The sequence below is a fragment of the Stegodyphus dumicola genome, chromosome 11, assembly GCF_044657685.1.
Source record: "Stegodyphus dumicola isolate Sdum_Otavi_A_Nest chromosome 11, ASM4465768v1".
Classification (NCBI taxonomy): domain Eukaryota; kingdom Metazoa; phylum Arthropoda; class Arachnida; order Araneae; family Eresidae; genus Stegodyphus; species Stegodyphus dumicola.
This window is the reverse complement of record NC_140778.1, coordinates 68059343-68067266: the sequence shown is the minus strand read 5'-3', so window position 1 is coordinate 68067266 and position 7924 is coordinate 68059343.

Below are 7924 nucleotides of genomic sequence, written 5' to 3'. Positions count from 1 at the left end.
GCCAGTTAAGAAAAATCTCAAGAGTTCACTCCTTAACAACTCGAGCAAGTAGCGAGGAGCTCTAACAGACCACCTCCTTTTATATGCGCTGAAATGATCTTATCAGAGGAAATGATACCCTAGAATAGTATTCATAACAAGCCAAAAATAAAAATTGAGGTTACTTTACCACGCCGAGTTCTTGTTATCAGTTTCTAAAAATCAAATTCGCAACGGAATATCTTTTCATAGAACCACTTTTCAAGGAGAATGTCTTACCTTGTGCTTAATTTCGAAGATTTTTAAAATTCCATGATTCAATTCGTAATGAAAGAATTAGCATATAGTAATTAGCTAAAAAGTAAAGAAAGATGGATTCTTCATCAAGGAGAATGTCTGACCTTATGCTTAATTTCGAAGGTTTTTAAAATTCCATGATTCAATTCGTAGTGAAAGAATTAGCATATAGTAATTAACTAAAAAGTAAAGAAAGATGGATTCTTCATCAAGGAGAATGTCTTACCTTGTGCTTGATTTCGAAGATTTTTACAATTCCAAGATGCAATTCGTAGTGAAAGAATTAGCATATAGTAGTTTAAATGGAACGTGTCGAGGAATATTTGTTTTTAAACCTCCTTTTCCATGGTATTATATGAATGACCAAGAAAAGAAAACGGCCGTTTGGGCAAGTAATTACTATCACGGTTTATCTTGGTACGAAGGGGAAATACCTTATTACCATTTACAATTTATTTTAAACATGTTGAGTAGGACATTTAAACAATTTCCAATTTATTGTCGAGGGGAAGGAAAACGCTTATTCTTGGAAAAATGGCTTGGGAGACCCATTTATAATATTTCAGGATTGAAAGAAGAAATTAAAAAATATGATGAAATTGAATCGGTATCTTGCCCTAATCATACAAAAGGATTTCATCATTGTGCTTTGCAGAAGGTGGTTAGATATACCCATTATTTAAAAAGCAAAGAACCTTGAATACATAAATCTCAAAAAAAAAAAAAACTCTTCCTTTCCCCCTTTATAATTTGATGTCTACACTTTTTTTAAGTTTGGATTTTTTTTTTTTTTTTTTTTTATTTTTGAGCTAACAGATTGCTTGTAGCCATGTTTTGATCCAATGTATAGGCAGAGTCATTTTTTCTCCTTTCATAAATATTTCCCCCTGCTAGGGCTGTTTGGTTCTACATTTACTCAGGAGTTTAGTCCTGCCATGGAGGATATCTGTACTAGAAAATCGATAATTTTACCCTTCAGGTTCGAGAATATACCCGTGACAATCTTCATTATAGAAAGATGTTTATGGTTTAAAGCTTTAGACATTTCAAACTGCCTCAAAAGACTATTTATGAGTAACAGAAGAGAATCAGTCTTAAACGAATTTATCTCGAATGAAACGCTTCCATTCAGAGATACAGGAAATACCCCTGAACCCATCTTGTACCAAACGAGGATATTAAGAAATACGAGGTTCCTGATGTATCCAAAATTGAAGAGCCTCCTAGAGAAGTTGGGCCAAGACGCAATTTTGTTCTCAAACTGGCTAAACGACGTGTTAAGCAGACCGCTTCAAATAAATGAAGATAGAGTGACTGGAGAACCCTATTTTACTATTATGGAAACTGAATCAGATTGTAAATTCCAAAATTTTCCGGAACTGTTGGATACTGCCTAACTATATGAACAAATAAGCGTTCCTTGAATAGTATTATATGTGTATTTAGTTTTTTCCCGAAATATATCATTATGAGATCAAAACATAGATGTAAGCAATCTCTTTCAGCTCTGACCATCCTAAGGAACAAAATAAGTCAATTCTCATCTCCTTCCTAATTCATTTGGAGGTCTACTACGTCCCCCAAAATGGTGAAAACGCAAAAAGGATTCCTATTCTCCTGTGGACTGGTGAAAGGATAAAAAAATTTTCTCCTCATTTCCCTATTCAAAGTTCTGGAGAGTTTGATAAGGAGATAAAAAAAATGGGTTCCTTTTTCACCTAACCTTGGAATTAAGAAATATTTATCAGTATCTTATCTCTTTAAATAAATGAATGTATTTTTGTAAAGGTTTTGGCATGAAAAGCAAAAGACCCAATGGTAGTTATCTTGGGAAAAAAATGAATCCCCGAGACGAATCGAGATAATCTCGGTTAGGTAAGGAGGTTCCCTTTAGAAGAGTAGAAAAGAAAGCTTTTTTGAGGGAAAATATCTGAACGGTAAGCAAGTAAACAAAATGGTAAACAATGTAAAAAAATGGTCAACAATGTAAAAAATGGTAAAGTAAAAAATCGGCTGGAGAAATTTTTCTCAAAAAAAAAAAATAAATAAATAAATAAATAAATAAAAAACATCTTCCTTTTTCCTTTTTATAATTTGATGTCTAAACTTTTTACTTACTTTGGAATGGAAATCTATTTTTAGAACCCCAAGGTCAAAAAGTGTAGACATCAAATTAATATGCATAAAGGAAGAAAATTTTTTTTTTTAGATTAATTTACAGTAATGACATTTGCAAAGAAAAAAAAATAATGTATGGTATACAAATTATCGCTTTATAAAGGATTTTTTTATTGGTATTCAGTCTGCTGAACTTGTTGTTATGAATTCCTTCATTGTTCTTAACATAGAAGGTTTTGATTTGGTCCAATATAATGATGAAAATTACCATGATATGTTAGGAGTGTATATAATTAAGGAACTTGCATATATCTCGAGTAATAATGCCAGAGGAGTTGTATACGTTAAATCGCCAAAAGCATGGAGTGATTTAACACCTTCCATAAGACGACGTTTTGTTTCTACCTACCTCCACCTAGCCGATTCTACACACGGATTTTCGTGGAATGAGGGCAATCTCCCTTACAAAGCGTTACAATCCTTTCTCGTTTCTTTAACGGCAGGTTATAGTAAAATTTACTGTCCAGAATATTGGAAAGCTAATCTTTTACAAAAAAATAATTGATCGGGATGTTGAGAATACATTATCATTAATGTCCATTAATGTATGTCAGAGTAATTTAGCTTCAGATTCATATTCTTGCCTGAAACATTTAGGATTGAACAATTATTGTGCTTTACAAGGTGCCGTCGTCTTTTTTCGTTATCTTAAGGAATATCTATTGGACCGGCCTAATCAACTAAATGATCGACAATTAGGAGTAAAACAATGGATTAATGACATGAGATTACAATAAGAATTCTTTTATTTCCTCTCAGTACTTTGGAAAAAAATAAAAAAATTTAATTAATAAAAAAGAAGGGAATATTATTATACTCTTCTCTAATTTTCTGTTGTCACGGTGCCAATATTTTTTAAAGTTTTCAGACTCAGAAATTTTTCCTCAAGATGAAAATTTCTTTTCAACTTTTCCGATTCCCCCCCCTAAAAAAATAAAACGATACAACATGTTTAATTGTTAAACGGTCAAGTTTAAGCCATTTTTCTTCATGTTTGATAAGTATCTTTTAACACAGGAAATGGGAGAAGGAGCTTGAAAACAGGAAACTAAAAATACAGTTCGATTTCTGAGAAAGAGCTTCAAAACAGGAAATTGGAAATACGGTATAAAACGGGAGGATAGAAAGCGTTACGAGTCATTGCCTGCTGAGCTTCTTTGACTAGCTACATATTGAAAGCCATTATGGACAAGTTATGCGATGTGTTTCCTTCCAAATGTATAGAGTCCGTTGACGAGTTTAAACGACTGTCCAGCTTTAATGATGATTATTTTAAAGATTACTGCTGCGCATTTATACCTCATATACCCATGGATAAGAGAAAATTGTACTACAAGCCAATTAATACCACTCAATTAATTTTGCAAAATATTGAACGGACTATGCTCGATTCAAGATTAGCTCGTGAGTGTGATCCTTATAAATGGAACAAAATCGATCAGAAACTTCGTCTACCTGTGAAATCCTCGAGTGCAGAAAAGAAATATACGAACACCAGGACGAGCTTCAGGTGGAACAATATGTTTCTAACCAAAAGTTACTTTACTTTTGGACTTAGAAGAACGGGAAAGGGAGAAGTACATATTTATCAAACGTCTGCAGCACCTATGGTATATTATGAACTTTGCCCTTCTCCCAACAATTCCTCTATGTTAGAGAGAATGTTTAGACCTGTAGACGAACTTAAATTTAAAAGGTATATTTTTCAACCGAATAGGCTGTACCTTATCCCATCAGATAGGGCATATACGATTTTGACTACGCAGAAAACATTGTTCGCGGTGGACAGGTGTGCTGCTGCTTTAGCAGTACAGATAAAAAAGAAGCTGAACATAAAATACAAAAACCCACGAAGTTATACGAAATTTGAACTCTCAAAGGATCAACCTATCGACCCCTATGAGAAACCACCTGCGACTCCCTATTTAGACGAAGTGGCAAAGTGGACGTCAACCTCGATCCCCAAAAAGAGGAAAAGTGAGAAAGCGGAATCAAAAGCGAAAATTGCAAAATTATTTGATAAGGCAGAATCCGAATTTTACCAGTATTTATCAGATGAGGAAACGGGGAGCAACAGGAGGGCGGAAGAAAGAGAAAAGATGGTAGAAGAAGTATTTAAACAGCCACTTCCACCCCCTCCTGCAGTTGTCAAGAAACCAGCCTGTACTGAAACATCAACTACTATTTTGGTACCGGAAAATTTTATAGCACCCATTAACAGTACCATAATACTTAATTTAGACGAACAAACATGGGAAAAAGGTACCCCGTCTAATTATACGGACTCTGAAATCCAAAACCAAGATACCTCATTGCAACTAGAGGTAAGTATTAATCCTACCACACGTTTTAGTAGTGTTCAGACTGAAAATATTACACCAAGTGACTGTGCATTAGTTTCAACCGAAACGACTAATGACTGGAACTTTATTATGAGTTCTTTAAATGATTATAGTAATACAAACGTTGAAGCGTTCAACTAGTCATCACCACAACTAGTACAGGTACAAGAATCTTTTTTTCAGCAGACTTTATGTTTAAAACAAACCTAATGCACCTCATTACAAGCAGGGGTAAGCGACAATTCCACAACTAGTTATAATGACGTTCAGTCTCAAACTGTTACATCGGGGGACTCTGCATTAATTTCAATGAAACCCGTGGAAAATTGGAACTTTTTGACGGGTACTCTAAGCGATTATAATATGGATATTAAATCGTACAACTCGTCATCTCAATTAGAGTATACCGTTGTACAAGGAGCTTCTTTTTCGCAACCTTCATTAATTACAGAAACCCAGGAGGCCTTATTACATGGAGGCCTTATTACAATACAACAAGTGATGTTCAAACAAATTCATTGTCTGATGACTGGGACTTTTTGATGATGGACATTAATTCTTATAACTCGTCATCACAGTTATCACAGACTGTTGTACAAGTACCTTCTTTTACGGAAACAAATCCTGAAGAAGAAAAAATGTGGGAAGAATTTATGTCATTTTCCTCATCTTTAGTTTAGCATTGTGTTATATATTTAATATAATTCATTGATTTTAGACTTTCGTCATTGAGAATCATATTTAATGAAAAAAAAATGTATGTATATCTTCTTATTTATTGGAACTCAATAAAACTGTTTTTTTTTACGGAAATTTTGTGTTGTTATTTTGTCTTTTTATTTAACTTTTAAAAAGTTTTCAAATATTGAAACATTAACGAATAAGAAGCAAATTACACTCACTTGGTAAGTTAAACAGCTTTTAGTGATTTTTGCGTTTTCAAGATGGGTACCGGTGTTTAAATACTTTTTTGACAGACTGTCTTATTTATACTATTATAACTGTAAAATGGGAAAAGTTATGAGTTTTGCAGTTGGTTATAATATTTTATTCTTTTTCTCACGCAGCGATAAAGTTCTACGTGCTATTCTGTGAGTTTTTCGGCACTTTTTTCAAGTTCCAGGAAGATTTCTATAAATAGGTAAGATTTATATATTTTTTAAACCAGATATTTCTTAATTACCATAGAAGAGTTTCCATCTACCTCTGTAGATTATTAGTTTTTGAATGACCAAATTTCTGTGACTTGCACATTTTGATAATGTACATTTTAAGTTTAAGATGGATTGATCTAGAAATATGATGATATTTTAAAACAAAAAGACAGAGAATTAAAGTAGTTTAAATAATAATTTTTATTTTACATATTTATACATCTTGTGTCAAGAATGTTTTAGATATTTTTTGGCCACGGCTACTCCAGAGAGATGACTGTTTCTTCTATTAACATGACATGCTCTTAATGTTCCAGGGGTTTCCTTAAAGAAATGTTAGGTCTTTTGAATGCTCAGTTGGGGGGGGGGTAGGTTCACCTGTCGAAGAAGAGTACTTGGCACTTCTGAATGATCTTAGAGTTGCGGGGTTAATTCAAATGGCATGAAAGGTATTACACATGTCCAGAGTACCGAAAGGTAGTGGATATACAGTCTAATAAGAGAAGGCGGTCTGGTAATTGCCCAAGAACTATTCGCAATGCTCTAAGTTCCAATAGCCGACGAGTTTTTTTATTTTTTAACTGAAACTTTTCCTGGAGCTACATCCTTAGATTTTACAGTACAAACTTCCAGTTCTTTCAAATTTTGATATTCTATATTGAATAGATTAGGTAATGCCCCGAATGCAAAACTTATATGCATTACATCAACCGCAAATAAAGTATCTTTCTTCTGTACCGAAAGAATATAGCGTGTACCTGGTAAAACGTTGTAAACAGACTTGCTTCGTAATAGATATTTTTTACACTGAAATTTGTTTTCATTTACTTCAACTGTTGCATAAAAAATAGGTTCATTGTGCGTTTGAATAATATGACATTCTTGATTGGAGACATATTGAGGTTGTATGGCAAACGGAACATCCTTAATGAAAAACATGTTATGCATTTTAACTCCAAATTCGCTAAGGTAAGCTTCTTTCCAGTAAGCGAGATATGGTTTATAGAATCCATTGTCATTCAAAAAATCTCTGATTTCTTCTCCATTCGCATCTTTCAATCGATATTGCATATTCCACAGTATAGAAACATTTAGCTTGTAATCTTCCATATAATCGATAGTTATGAAAGGTAATTGAAACCAAGTTAGTGGATTATAAGTTTCATGTACACACCCTTTAAATATGAACCATTTCTTCTTATCGGTTAGTGAGGCTTCAGGTTGAAATATGGAATCCATTCGCTCATTAAAATCACAGCGATAAAATTTTTCCAGCATGCGGCATTGAAGGTTTGTCATTTCATCCACAGCAAACATTGTATCCGGCATAATGACTGATATCATATACATAGTGTCCGAAGGAATTGTGTGAATGGATAAAGGCTTAATTTGATAACTCCGGGTCTTGTATTCATCTTGAGAATCTACAACGACAGTTGTGAAAAGTATAGGATCCTCGTATGTTTGAATAATATGACAATGATCTTTTGGAACCTTTTTCACTATTAATTTAAAAGGGGTTCCTAGAATATAAAATATATTACGGAAACGAAATCCAAAAGTTTCTATGCTTCCTTCAGACCATAGAGGACTGTTGAGATTTTGTAAGTGAAATGCTGAAGTCCATGCCAATAAAGCTTCCCTCAAACATGCTTGAATCTGATCCATATCTGACGAAAGTATGAAGAACCACTGATATGGATCGTCCACCTTATGCACCATATCTTCGTATGCGATATTTCATGTCATTGTATCCCAGTTAATCGCCATACTGTCCGAGGTAAATTGCAAACGTAGTCAGAATAATTTTCTCCCGCGTAGAAACTAGTTAGTGGCGGCTTTTTATCTCTCTCGAGTTACCATAAAAATTTCCTAAAAAAATTTAAAAATTTTCAAAAAAAAAAAAAAAACTACTTTACTTTTTATTAGGAAACGGTGCGAATGAAAGTCATGGAGTCCCCTGTACAAATGGGT